The 14,629-nt window shown below is 37.3% G+C and overlaps 1 long non-coding RNA gene across 1 annotated transcript in view; it reads right to left on the bottom strand.

Annotated features, from left to right (window-relative positions):
- LOC119622187 (uncharacterized) overlaps window positions 1-3,140 on the bottom strand; it is a 45,119-nt gene extending 41,979 nt beyond the window's left edge. The window contains exons 1-2 of the long non-coding RNA XR_005238831.2: window positions 2,585-3,140; window positions 1,337-2,002 (exon numbers count right to left, since the gene is read on the bottom strand). This is a non-coding gene — a long non-coding RNA (uncharacterized lncRNA). The remainder of the gene's footprint in view (window positions 1-1,336; window positions 2,003-2,584) is intronic.
- Window positions 3,141-14,629: the final 11,489 nt, after the last annotated feature.

Below are 14,629 nucleotides of genomic sequence, written 5' to 3'. Positions count from 1 at the left end.
ATCAGAAGTTTAAAACACTTGCTATTACCGAATAGGATCCTATTTTTAATATGCTATGTATGAATGGTAACTCACTAAACTCTTACTTTTAGTAAAATATATATATATGAGAAGTAGGTAATTTTAATTATGTACCAGGTGCAGAGCCCAGGGCAGAACTGCAGATAATGTTTTATTCTTCCCAGTATAGCCATCGGGCATGGCTAGCTCCACATGTCCCCAGGCCTTACCTAGAATCTAATAGCTCTAAAACAAACAAGTCAAACAATTATCAAAAATGTCACAGAGGCAGTTCATGATCTTAAAACATGTAGCAAAGACTGCATCTGACCTGCCCAATTCAGACCAAATGTCCAAATTCTGATAATGTTTCAATTTTATTTTAACAATAATTTTAAAACTGTATTTACAAAAGATTTCAAAAGTCACATTAACTAAAAGACATTTGAGTTATTTCTTTTATATATAAAATATTTAGTTTAAGCACTTATTTTTCTTTCTTTAAGCCAATTAAAGCTCTTTCATATATTTTGGTAATGAAATATCACATACACATTACACATATAAACATATGGACAAACACACAGACAGAAGCAGATCTTATAGTTTATAAGATACTTCCTTTATTAGAGTCCTTATTGAACACTTTGTAAAGTTTTTCTTACCCATTTTACGTTCTCAATCTCTTGATTACTTGTTCACTTCCCTAAACAATCATCAGCTGGGCAACTCTAAATTTACATTTCTAAAAGGACAACTCTTAGGTGAAATGAGATATAAAATTTGTATTTTAAAAGCACCAAGTTAAGACATTAGGTGTCAATATTGTAGCATCAGAGGTTCTAATGTACACAGGCAGACACTCTTACATTTAGAGATTTCCTTAAATATATAAATTTGTTTTACACAATGGTTTTAAGATACCCAACTAACTACCAGAGAGCTGCATTTTGGCTTTTTAACTTGTGTCTTAATTAAATTCAGGCTTTAGGTTGGAGACTTTAGGAAATACAGGAAGAAACAGGACTAAGAAAGCACACAGGCTTTTAGCATCTAATATTTACATATGTGAGAAGCAAGCATAGCTAGAAGGCAGAATAGATCTCCCCAAATCAAGGATAGCATTTTTGCACCAAATCCTGGGTTCCCCAGAAGATGCAAATACTGTGGGATGAGACAGTGCAATATTTTTACAGTACACTTCACTGTATGGACATTCCCCTGAGGTTGGTGGGCATATTAAGTCTGCTTAATACAGTTGAGACTGTATGAGGCTGCTGATAAGACATACTAAAGACCGGGCAATTTACAAAAGAAAGAAGTTTAATGCACTTACAGTTCCACATGGCTGGAGAGGCCACACAATCAAAGCAGATGGCAAGGAGACGCAAGTCACATCTTACATGGACGGTGGCAGGCGCAGAGAGAGGTTGTGCAGGGAAACTCTCATTTTTAAAACCATCAGATCTCGTAAGACTCATTCATTATCATGACAACAGCACAGGAAAGCCCCTCCCCGCCATAATTCAATCACCTCCTACCAGGTTCCTCCCATGACATGTGGGGATTGTGGGAGTTACAATTCAGGATGAGATTTGGGTGGAGATACAGCCAAACCATATCAGCAACCCAATGCCAGTTAATCCGCTCTGTAATTAGCCCATCTCCCTTAGGAATCTCATCCCTCAGTGGGGAGTCAGGATTTTTCTATACCTTCTACATGCTCAACCGTACACTTTGCTTGAAGCAAATGCCAATAGCTATCTCTAAAGGAATACCTTTAATTTAGCTATTACATACGTCAAGGTTAAAAATTTTCTCACAATACAAAGTAATTACTGGTACCCTCAAAAGCTAAAAAGATGAAACAACACAATGTAAAAGCTTACAGCCATTGAGTTTCCTTGATGAGAACAGAGTTTCCTCCAAATGGCGTTTTTTTCTGTTTTTCCCAAGAAGTCCCAGGCTGTTAGAAATTATGCTAGGTCCTCCCATGTGGGCACTGAAGGTGGCAAGAGAAAGAAGCAGAAGATAAAGGTAAATGGAAAAACAGACAAAATTCAATTGACTGAGTTTTTACAGGGAGAGAATGGAGACCTTAAAACTATTTCTATAATATGTGTATACACACACACATATATAGCCTCTATGTCAGTTTTAATTAAGTTGACTTTTGACTATAGAACTTCAAGAAAAATCTTTTCAAATCTTTTGTTACCAGATTTGAGCCAGGATAAACAGCTGATGTTTCTAGCCTTTGAACTTCTTTACCAAAGGTAACCTTTTATTTGAAACCAATAAGCCTTAACCAAGGTTATGACTTAACCATGAACACAGCAGATGACTCCAAAAAGGCAGCAAGGAGTTTGTACAAGGTATAGAATTGAAAGGAGTTAGTTAGCTTGTCTTAGGTAGATAATAAAGGAAGGGTCCCAGAAAGCCCCTGGCTCATGGGTCAGTGCCTCATCCCCATATAACATAAAAAGCAGCCTGGGAAAAACTTTCAAGCTTTGGGCACCGATAAGGGAATGAGTACAGAGTGTTGTGCCTGGAGACATGCCCACGGTTACACAGATGAACAAACCTCCAGCCCATTTGGATAAAAATGTTGCAGAAACCTCCAGCTCATTCAGATAAGGGAAGAAGGTCTGTCATAGAAATGTCTTTTCCTTTGTATAGTCAGTAGGCTCCCCGGAAAAGTTTCTTCTCCTTTTGTGGGTATGGGAACGGTGGGCTCTGGTGCGTTCGGTGGGCGCTCTACTTTCCTTTAGGAGGAGTGTAAGTCCGGCTTCTATGAATCATCACCTCAGCCCTTGATTGGTCCTGGGCCAAGGTCCTGGGCCAACCTTTCACTTCAGCCTCTGATAGGTCCTGGGCCAAACTAAGCGGCATCAATGAATCATTTCGGCTCCTGATTCATCCCGGGCCAAGGTCCTAGGCCAAGCTGAGTCACGCATTCGCCAACACAGCTCTCAGACTAAACACACTTCTTCCCCTTCCCAGCCCTGGAACCCAGCCTCATAGTGGGTACTCCCATTTGGGAGCCCCTCTCTGCTAGCAGACATTTCTTCTTTCACTTACTAAACTTTCACTCTCACCTCAGCTTTGTGTCGGCCGCTCCACAATCTTGACAGTGGGACAAGGACTCAGGGCATTATCTCAGACAACAAAAGACTGTTTCAGAATCACCCCAAAGACAGCTCAGAAAAAAAATAAAAAGATTCAAAACAGGACATCAGAACTGTCTTTGAAGGAAAGAGAATCCATAAATGGCAAAAGTCACGCAAATACCAAACCAGAAAGGACTAATTCCCTGAGCCAAAAATTAAACCCAGACCACCATGGTGAAAGGGCAGAATCTTACTTCATGAGCTACATCATGGGGCATTTGCCATTGCTTTTCCCAGAAGGAATCTAGAGCAGACCGTTTTGAGTTTGTAAAGGAGTTTAGCTGCTCAGGATAATTTCCCTGGCTAGCCATGGCACTATTGTGTGTCTTTTTTTATAAAAAGAAATGATTTTCTCATCGACTGTTTAGAATAAGAGATCTCTAAAATCTATAGTACAAGACTGCTCACACACATTCTCCCCCCCCCCCCCCCCCCCCCCAATAATCAAAATCTTACCAAGGGTACAAGCAGTGACTTTTGTCAGCTCCACTGGGGAGCACAGAGGGAGAAACCAGGAGCCTAGCTGGTGAGAAATTCTTGTCCTTTTGCCAACTCATCAGGCTCCAGCCCCCAGGAGGGCAGAGTAGCCCTGGTGATCCTGTTCACTGCACCACAGCTGTGGGGTCCGAGCCATGTTATAAAGCACATTTTCCATTTCATGGACCTTTAGGAAAAGCCTCCAAGTTTTGCAAGATGCTGCCCAGTGGGCTGCGTGAGGGAACTTAATTAACATTTCTCTTTCTGGCTTGAGCAATATATACATAGCAAACCCAGACACTGGTCACCCTGCTCAGCACCCAAGCACCAACCTGACAAGGCTCAAACTTGCCATTGTTTGGCCCCTCTTGTCTTAGTTGCATTCAAGGTGGAGAGGGATGACCTCCAAACAGGAGTTTCAATGCGTGATCTCTGGGCAAGATGGAAGAGCAAATAGTCACCTTGAGTTAGGCCTGCTGAGCTTCTGCTAACAAGTCCTTCGGTGCTCCTCGAATATGACCGATCAGACAAACAAGGAGAGTTTCCCAAGTTTTGCCTGCTGGATTTCCACCAGCAATTCCTTCAGGGGATTTTCTCCACACATACAAATATGTACAACAAGGGAAAGATATAAGACCTTCAAATCAAAATTGCAAATTAAAGATTTCTAAGAATATTCTTCTAAGCAGGTATTCTATTCTCTAACTGGGGAGAAATCTCCTCAAACTGTGACCCTTCCTACTATTTAGTGACAGCCAACAAAGACCTACAAAGAGCCACAAGACCATCAAAGAGCCTAACCAATTGAGAGAAGGATATGGTTGTTGGTTGTGCTTAGAATATTTACCAGAAGATTTCTTCAAATCCCCTGAAAAATTTATCCACTGCAAAGTAGGTTTAAGCACTGTGGGTTGACTGTGCTCCATTGGCCAAGATGGCACCAGAGGTGCCCTCAGTTCAACCACTTGGGCTCACCTCCAGATCTGTCATACCAGTGAGAGGCTGCCAAACTGAGGGCAAGTGCCCACAAAGGCTATCCCAGATGAGCCCCCAAATTTGTTACAGCCCAACAAGTCCTTCTTGCCCCCTGCCCAGGAAAGCTAGTGCTCTGAGAACAGCAGGTATTACAGGCAAAAAAAGAACAATAAAAGGAGTTGCATAATCACAGGGTCAGCCAAGTGAAAGGATGGATGTATTTCTCAAATACACCCCCCTAAGAACTCAGAAGCTACAGCTTTTTTAAGGACAGTTTGGAAAGCAGGAGAGTAGGCAAAGGGGAGTGGTGATTGGTTAGGTCAGGAATAAAATCATAGGTAATTGACATTGTCTTGTTGCCCTGAGTCAGTTCCTGGATAGGAGTCACAAGATCAGTTGATTAGTTACTTTTCTTTCCTTTTCTTTTTAATTTTTTACAGTTGAGATAGGGTTTCACTATTTGGCTCAAGCTGGAGTGCAGTGGCATGATCATAGCTCACAGTAACCTTGAATACCTGGGCATAGGGAGGCTCTGCCAGTTTCCCAAGGTTTTTGGATTACAGATGTGAATCACCACGCTGAGCCTTGAGTTAGTTTCTTGGTATGAGTTACCAGTCTGGGTTGCATCAGGTGGTCCATCAGAATGCCAGGTCTGAGAGATACCCAGAACACCAATCTCAGGTTTTATAATAGTGATGTTATATATAAGAATAATTAGGGAGGTTACAAATCTTGTCAGTTCTGGCTACACAACTTCTGAACCATAATTCTAACCTTCTGGCTAATTTATTAGTTTTAAAGAGGTCGTTTCAGTTATTGAGTAAGGAGGAGTTTACTTTCAAAAAAGGACTGTTATCAACTTTGTTTTAAAGTTAAACTATAAAGTAATTTTCTCCCTTAGTTGGAGGAATGAGCAAGAACAGAATGTGAAGTTAGAAGCAAGATGGAGTTAGCTATGTTAGATTTCTCCCACAGTCATCATTCTTGCAAAGGTCTTTATTAATCATCATTTTTTGGATCTGAGAAAATCAACAAAAATAAATTTAAATAAAAATATAGAAATAAGAAAGGTGAGGTTATTTTTAATCTTTTAAAAATCTAGGAGGGGAACATTAAACATAAAAATGATTATGCTGATAATCAAGTGAAATATATTTTTGACGTATTTTGAAAAAATTTACTATTACATAATTAACATTACTGCCCCCAAACTTACTTTCATCCTTGGTGAATAGAAGCCATTTTCTTTCTTTCATGTATGCGTAAATTGAGAGAACAAGAGGTGTCCTAACACCTAAAATTAAACTGCTTATTTTAAAACACGTATTCTTAAATGTTTCAGCTAAAATCATCACAGGACATGAGGGGTAAGAAAATTATTAGAGCATATCAGCAATCAGTTTCCCACCCCGTGAAGGATCATTTTATACTCTAAATGAGGCAAAAATTAAGGAAGCATTAAGACAACTACAGTGGAAGCTGGAACAGAGACGAAAGCCTAAGAAGTGTAAAATATGTTCTCCGCCACACACTAACTTCATTAACATAGGGGGATTCATATTTATACGTTCCTATTCTAAAGTAGCTAATAAATATCCTAATTCCCTTTAGGTCCTATGAGGCCGAATATTTGCTTACTTATCTGGTCCAAACATTCACTGGCTCTACTCTGGATTTCATGTCAGTGAGGATAAGTGGGATGAGGAATTCCGTCAGTCTCTGAAGTTTTCCTTGAGAGCATTTACCTCAGCTAAAACGGGTAAGAAGTTCATCCAGCAGAATTCACACTGTGAAAAACAACCCTGTTCCACTTTTGGATGACAATATTTGGAATAAAATATATCAGGAGAACCCGCTCCCCATGTTTAACATGGGTTCTTTTCTATTTCCTAAGTGTCTCGGCTGGGTTGAGAAATAAAAGGAAAGAGCACGAGAGAGAGAAATTTAAAGCTGGGTGTCCGGGGGAGACATCAATGTCGGCAGGATCCGTGATGTTCCCCCAGCGGTAAAACCAGCAAGTTTGTATTAGCGATTTTCAAAAGGGGAGGGAGTGCAGGAATAGGGTGTGGGTCACAGAGATCACATACTTCACAAGGTAATAAAATATCACAAAGCAAATGGAGGCCGGGCGAGATCACAGGACCACCCGATGAGGTAAAATTAAAACTGCTAATGAAGTTTCGGGCACGCATTGTCATTGATAACATCTTATCAGGAAACAGGGTTTGAGAGCAGGTAACCTGTCTGACCACAATTTATTAGGTGGGAATTTTCCCTTCCTAGTAAGCCTGGGAGCACTATAGGAGACTGGGGCTTATTTCATCTGGCTTCGACCATAATAGACTGGACGCCTTAAAAAGGGGCGGTCTATAGGCCTACCTTCAGGGCGCATTCTCTTTCTCAGGGATGTTCCTTGCTGAGAAAAAGAATTCAGCGATATTTCTCCTATTTGCTTATGAAAGAGGAGGAATATAACTCTGTTTCCGTCTGGCGGCCTGTTCAAAGTTACCTCTCTTGTTCCCTGAACATCGCTGTTATCCTGTTCTTTTTTAAAGATGCCCAGATTTCATATTCAAACACACATGCTCTACAAACAATTTGTGCAGTTGACACAATCACAGGGTCCTGAGGCGACATTCATCCTCCTCAGTTTGCAAAGAAGATGACGGGATTAAGAGATTAAAGTAAAGACAGGCATAGGAAATCGTAAGGATATTCCTTGGGGAAGTGATAAGTGTCCATGAAATCTTCACAATTTATGTTCAGAGATTACAGTAAAGACAGGTGTAAGAAATTATAAAAGTATTAATTTGGGGAACTAATACATGTCCATGAAATCTTCACATTTTATGTTCTTCTGCCGCGGCTTCAGTCGGTCCCTCCGTTTGGGGTCCCTGATGTCCCGCAACAAAAATATTTTCTTGAATAAATGTGAAATTAAATTTTAATGAATTCTACTTTCGACTAGTTTGTTGAGCTTCTGTAAATTATTTTATATCCCTTTTCTCACTTAAGCTATGTTGTTATGTAACTTTATTTTTCTGCTTTCACATCTCACTGTATTAACACAGAATTAGCCATCATATTTAATAACAAATTAAAATAAGCATATTTAAATGCCGTAGAATAAAGACTACTTTATTAGTAATAGCCATAAAGATTTCAAGCTTCTTATAAAATTATTTTGAAATTATAGTAAAATTATAAATGCAAATGATCAAATAAGACAATAAAAATATAACCAATAATATCAAATCAGACAAGAAAGGACGGAGGAAGAAAGGTAAGTGGGAGCAGATCAACTGTAAAGTAGAAAACAATGCTGTAGATTTCAACCTAAAGATTTCAGTAATCACATAAATATAAATGAACTAAATATCTTTGTCAAAAGAAATGTTGGATGAAACAAAAAGGTCAAACCCCATAATCTACTGCTTAAAAGAGGCAAAGGTAAAACTATAGCAGAAAGAAAAAAGGTTGCTATAAACGAGCAAAAAATAACTCATGCAAATACTAGCAAAGAGGAAGCTGACGTAGCTATATTCATATTAAACAAATGTAATTTATGGATCACTTCCTGATGATAAACTGTTTAGCTCACCAATGTAACTTCATTTTATTAACAGCAATCACTGAAGCCAGGCAAGGCAGCTTGGCCTGTAATCCCAGCTACATGGGAGGCTCAGGTGGCAGAATCTCTTGAGGCCAGGAGTTCAAGAGCAGCCTCGGAAATACAGCAAGACTTCTTCTCTATAAATAAATAAACATGTATTAATATAATGTATACGTATTTGAAAAGTAAAACAAACAAACAGCAAAAATTCATAGATTACAATGTGAAAACAAATCCACAATGATGTAAAATATCCTGTTTCTCACTAGTTAAGGTTCAGGTCATGGGGAGTAACTTGCTCACACTTCCAGGCTATTTGGTAACCTCTCATGCAACCAGATGAGGGTGTTTCACTCGTATTTGAAAGTGGTGAGCATTCTGGCACAAGAAGTGTATCAAACAAGAGAGAAAAATAAGGCAAAAGTTGGGAGAAGTCTGCAGGAGCACACAAATTTTGTTTCCAAATGTAAATGCCTAAATGTGCTATTATACTGAGTATTTTATAATCCTCATGCCTTTTTCAATAAGTTATCAGTAAGTATGTGGAGAAGAAATTACACACTGCTGTCTATAACTCATAAAACATACAGTAATATATAATGATTTTATTTAGTTTATTTTGTCACTTCAAGCTCAATGAAGATAGAAGTTCATTGCCCACAGAATCTACGAAGGAAATATGGGATTGGCCACAAAGATGGAATCATGATGGCCTCTCAAATTACATTATAGCAATGTAAATAAACATTATGCAAAACATCTGCTGCCCTTGCACAACAGCTGCTTGATATAATTAAATACGCCGGGTGCTTCAATGAACAAAATAAGCCAAGAACACGGCAACAACAACAAATCCAGTCTTAAGGACACTATGATATACCCACATACTCAGTTTTTTTAATTGTAAGCCATCATTTCTAATTATCAACAATATGTTAATATCCCAATCCTCTGCAATTTTGACTTAAATTCTTAAAAATAGTATCACCACAGTTAAATTTAAGTGCAAAATATAAAAAAGCAAAATATAAAAATACACAATGGACACTGAAAAAGCAGATCAAATACAAGAGCACTTGATCTCATTGGGAAAATGTAACATTCTCCTCTTGCTGCCAGTGAGAATTGAGGCGTGGTCTCCTAAGTGTGGATGGGTATTGATGCAACCAGAAGTGCTAGTCAACAACCGTTAGAAGAAAGAGGAACAATTATTAACCACAGGAGGATGCTGAATTCTTTCTTATATTTTCCATTTGAATGTCTAGATTTTAATCCAATTTGAAAGGCTTTGTAAAGGGCAACCAAGATTTGCTGCTGCAAATAAAAAAAAAAAATAAAGAATACAACAGGCAATTCACAAAAAATCTATTTTCTGATTTTATAAAAACACGATCTCCACATTTAGTATATTTTATTCATATTCAATTAATTTTGAAAACTGCACTGATATTTAGTACATAATATGTAAAATATAATTAAACTGCAAGTTATAATAAAATTTTTCTTTAAATAGAACTGAATGTGGATTCTGAGAAAAATCTTATACACGAGTTTATTTACCAAATTACTGTGTCTCTTCAATTTTTGCATATAACTTTTGTATAGTTAATATTGCTGTGCTATGATATCAAGCAGGAATACAGATGGAGTAATTTAAACCTCATTCAGAATTCATGTAAAGATTAGGAAAAGTGTTAATAAATACACCAGAGGGAACGAGGATTTTAAAGCATGCTTTAGATCAAGAGATTTTTCTTGAACTATAAATGTCATTCCAGCAAGCACCATATGGCTTAGATTATAAAACCAGGTAAATAAAAAGATTCATACTGTCAGTCTTTCTACTGTTTAGGGTTATATTAGCATATATTAGCATATAACTGTATATCTATATATGTATATATTAGCATATGCATATAGATCTATAGGTATATAACTATATCTATATGCTAACATATCTATATAATATAGATCTACAGAAATATATGTGTAAATTTATATCTATATACTGATACCTGTAAACATATATACAGATATATGCTAATTTAAAGATATATGCATATCTGCATATCTGTATGTACAATGATAGCTTAGCATACACATATAAATCTATATGTACATATATATATTTATAATCTATACATAAAGATATATAGATATATGTAAATACATATACACATATGATAATATATCTATATACATAGAGATATACAGATATATGCTAATTTAAAGGGAGGATTGAATTTAAATAATTATAGATTCTAGATAACATAAAACTGACTTCTATTTCTTTTCAAAAATTTCTTTTTTAAAAAAAGTTTTACTTTAAGTTCTGGGACACATGTGCAGAATGTGCAGGTTTGTTACATAGTTGTACACATGCCATGATGGTTTGTTCCACCTATCAATCCATCATCTAGGTTTTAAGCCCCACGTGCATTAGCTATTTGTCCTAATGCTCTCCCTCCCTTTGCCCCCTACCCCCCAACAGGCCCCAATGTGTGATGTTCCCTTCCCTGTGTCTATGTGTTCTCACTGTTTGACTCCCACTTACGAGTGAGAACATGTGGTGTTTGGTTTTCTGTTCCTGTGTCAGTTTGCTGAGAATGATGGCTTCTAGCTTCATCCATGTCCCTGCGATAGACATGAACTAATTTTTTTTCTAGGGATGTATAGTATTCTATGGTGTATATGTGCAAAATTTTCTTTATCCAACCCATCATTGATAAGCATTTGGGTTGGTTCCAAGTTTATACCATTGTAAATAGTGCTGCAATAAACATAAATAAATCTTTATTATAAAATAATTTATAATCCTTTGGGTGTATACCCAGTGATGGAACGGCTGGGTCAAATGGTGTTTCTGGTTCTAAATCCTTGAACCACACTGTCTTCCACAATGGTTGAACTAATTTACAATCCCACCAACAGTGTAAAAGCATTCCTATATCTCCACATCCTTTCCAGCATCTGCTGTTTTCTGACTTTTTAGTAATAGCCATTCTAACTGGCATGAGATGGTATCTCAGTTTTTGTTTTGATCTGCATTTCTCTAATGACCGCCGATGATGAGCTGTTTTTCATATGTTTGTTGGCTTCATAAATGTCTTCTTTTGAGAAGTGTCTGTTCATATCCTTTGCCCACTTTTTGATTTTTTTTTTCTTGTAAATTTGCTTAAATTCCTTGTAGATTCTGGATATTCTGTAGATGGGTAGATTGCAAAATTTCTCTCCCATTCTGTAGTTTGCCTGTTCATGGGGATGCTAGTTTCTTGTTGTGGGAAGTCAGGGACCCTGAATGGTGGGACCAGCTGTAGCCACAGCAAAGGAACATAATTTGTGAAGATTTCATCTTAATATGGACATTTATACACACTTTCATATACTTTTATATACAATATACTTTTATAATTTCTTATGCCTGTGTTTAATCTCTTAATCCTGTTATTTCTGTAAGCTGAGGATGTACGTCACCTCAGGACCACTGTAATAATTGTGTTATCTGTACAAATTGATTGTAAAACATATGTATTTGAACAATATGAAATCAGTGCACTTTGAAAAAGAACGGAATAACAGCGATTTTTATGGAACAAGGGAAGACAGCCATAAGGTCTGACTGCCTACGGGGTCAGGCAAAAAGAGTTACATTTTTCTTCTTGCAGAGAACCTATAAGTGGACGTGCAAGTAGGAAAGATACTGCTTAATTCTTTTCCTAGCAAGGAATATTAATATTAATACCCTGGGAAAGGAATGCATTCCTGGGAGGAGGTCTATAAATGCTCGCTCTGGGAATGTCTGTCTTGTGCAGTTGAGATAAGGACTGAGATACGACCTGGTCTCCTGCAGAACCCTCAGGCTTACTAGGGTTGGGAAAACTCTGCCCTGGTAAATTTGTGGTCAGACCGGTTCTCTGCTTGAGAACCCTGTTTTCTGTTGTTTAAGATGTTTATCAGGACAATATGTGCACTGCTGAACATAGACCTTTATCAGTGGTTCTGCTTTTGCTCTTTGTCCTGTGATCTTTGTTGGACCCTTATTAGTGGTTCTGCTTTTGCCCTTTTGTCCTGTTCCCTCAAAAGCATGTGATCTTTGTTGGACCCTTGTCAGTGGTTCTGTTTTTTGCTCTTTGAAGCATGTGATCTTTGTACCTACTCTCTGTTCTTTCCCCTCTCCCCTTTTGAAACCCTTAATAAAAATTTGCTGGTCTGAGACTCAGGAGGTCATCATGGTCCTACAGATATGTGATGTCACTTCTGGCAGCCCGGCTGTAAAATTCCTCTCTTTATACTGTCTCTCTTTATTTCTCAACCAGCCAAAACTTATGGAAAATAGAAAGAACCTACATTGAAATATTGGGGGCAGGTTCCCCCAATAGTTTCTTTTGCCATGCAGAAGATTTTTAGTTTAATTGGATCCCATTTGTCAATTGTGGCTATTCTATTCTATTTTTAATATTTCTTAGCTCAAGTCAATAAATAAGAATTTTTTTTCAGTGAAAACTATTATTTTTAATGTGAACATATTTTTTAAAGAAATTGTTTACTCAAGTAAAAGGATTCTTAAATTTGTTTTTTGGAAACATTCTAACTTACTCTTATAACCTGTAGATTACCTAAGTGAAATACCTCTTTTCATTTAAAATTAAGATAAAACAATATGTAGAAATATGTCTGCCTCTGTATTTCTATCTGAGCATGTAAAAATAAAGATTCCATCAGTGTGGAGTTTGTTTAGAATGATGACAGTGTGATTTTACAATTCTACTTTAAATATGTTAAACACAAAAATGTCATTTTTGTTAACTGCATAAATCCTTGTAGCTATGAAATACACATCTTCATTTATAGTCTAAAATTTATAGTAGACTCTGGAACTTTATATGACTTCCAAAGTATCTAATGACTTCTAGTCACACCACCCCACCAAAAAAAAAAAAAAAGAACCACCACAACAACTTATTATCTTATAAAGTAATGGAGTTTTCAAATAAAAAAATACAATTTTGGTTAATTTTTATGAAATTCTCACAATTCTTTTTATTCATTAACCCAAAGAATATACATTCCTTCAGAATGAGAATAAAATGTCAAGTAATATCAGAGCCCCAGATTCAGTAAAGGGCTTAGTTTAATAATGAATGTTCAATAAAATTCAATATAATCAGCACACATTTAACAAATTTAATAGGATGGAAAAATAATAAATGAAATATTCATTTTGATTTCACTTCAATTAACTTTTTGAAAATAATATTAATATTATTTACTAAGGCAACTAATAGAAATTATGCAAAGGTAAGCATTTATTTGTGCTTTGTATCGTCTGGGCTCTGCTAAGGCCCTTAGAAGTTTATCTGAATTCAACTTTATAACATTTCTATGGAGTAAAATGATATAATTTTAGTGTCAACTCGATTAGGTTTGGGGATACCCAGATAGCTGATGAAACATTGTTTCTGGGTATGTCTCTGAGTGTGTTTCTGGAAGAGACTAGCTAGCATTCGTAGACTAAGTGAAGAAGATTTGTCCTCACCAATGTGGGCGAGCATCCTCTAATCCATTGAGGATGAGAATAGAACAAAAGAGCAAATTGTCTCTCTGTTCTTGTGCCGAGATATTCATCTCAGGTCCTTAGTACTGCTGGTTCTGTGACCTTTGGACTCAGGCTGAATCATACCAGTGGCTTCCCTGCTTCTCCAGCTTGCAGAGGGCAGATTCTGGGACATCGTGGCCTCCATAATCACCTGATCCAATAGTGCAGTGGCTCATGCCTGTAATCTCAACACTTTGGGAGGCTGAGACGGGTGGATTACCTGAAGTCAGCAGTTCGAGGCCAGCCTGGCCAACATGGTGAAACCCTGTCTCTAATAAAAATACAAAAATTAGCCAGGGCGCCGTGGTGGGCACCTGTAATCCCAGCTACTAGGGAGGTGGAAGCCAGAGAATCACTTGAGCCTCGGAGGTGGAGGTTTCAGTGAGCCAAGATTGTGCCACTGCACTCCAGGCTGGGCGACAGAGTGATACTGTGTCTCAAAAGAAAAGAAAAAAAAGAAAAGAAAAGAAAAGAAAAGAAAAGAAAAAAGAAAAGAAAAGAAAAGAAAAGAAAAGAAAAGAAAAGAAAAGAAAGGAAAAGAAAAGAAAAGAAAAGAAAAGGAAAGAAAAGAAAAGAAAGGAAAAGAAAAGAAGAGAAGAGAAGAGAAAAGAAAAGAAAAGAAAAGAAAGCATCCTTAACTATAGTTGAAAGACCTCAATTCCCCATTCTTATCTGCCTCTAAGCTTCAAGATGAAGATAAATAATTTATATTCCCCAAACCATTTTTCTCTTATTTGTACCTAAAGTATATCATCAGTGTCAAAAGAAGGAGAAGCAGAAGGAGAAGAAGAAGAGAAA

Source organism: Chlorocebus sabaeus, chromosome 7 (assembly GCF_047675955.1).
Source record: "Chlorocebus sabaeus isolate Y175 chromosome 7, mChlSab1.0.hap1, whole genome shotgun sequence".
NCBI classification, from domain to species: domain Eukaryota; kingdom Metazoa; phylum Chordata; class Mammalia; order Primates; family Cercopithecidae; genus Chlorocebus; species Chlorocebus sabaeus.
The sequence above is the reverse complement of the archived record's forward strand: the minus strand, read 5'-3'. Positions and strand labels throughout refer to the sequence as shown.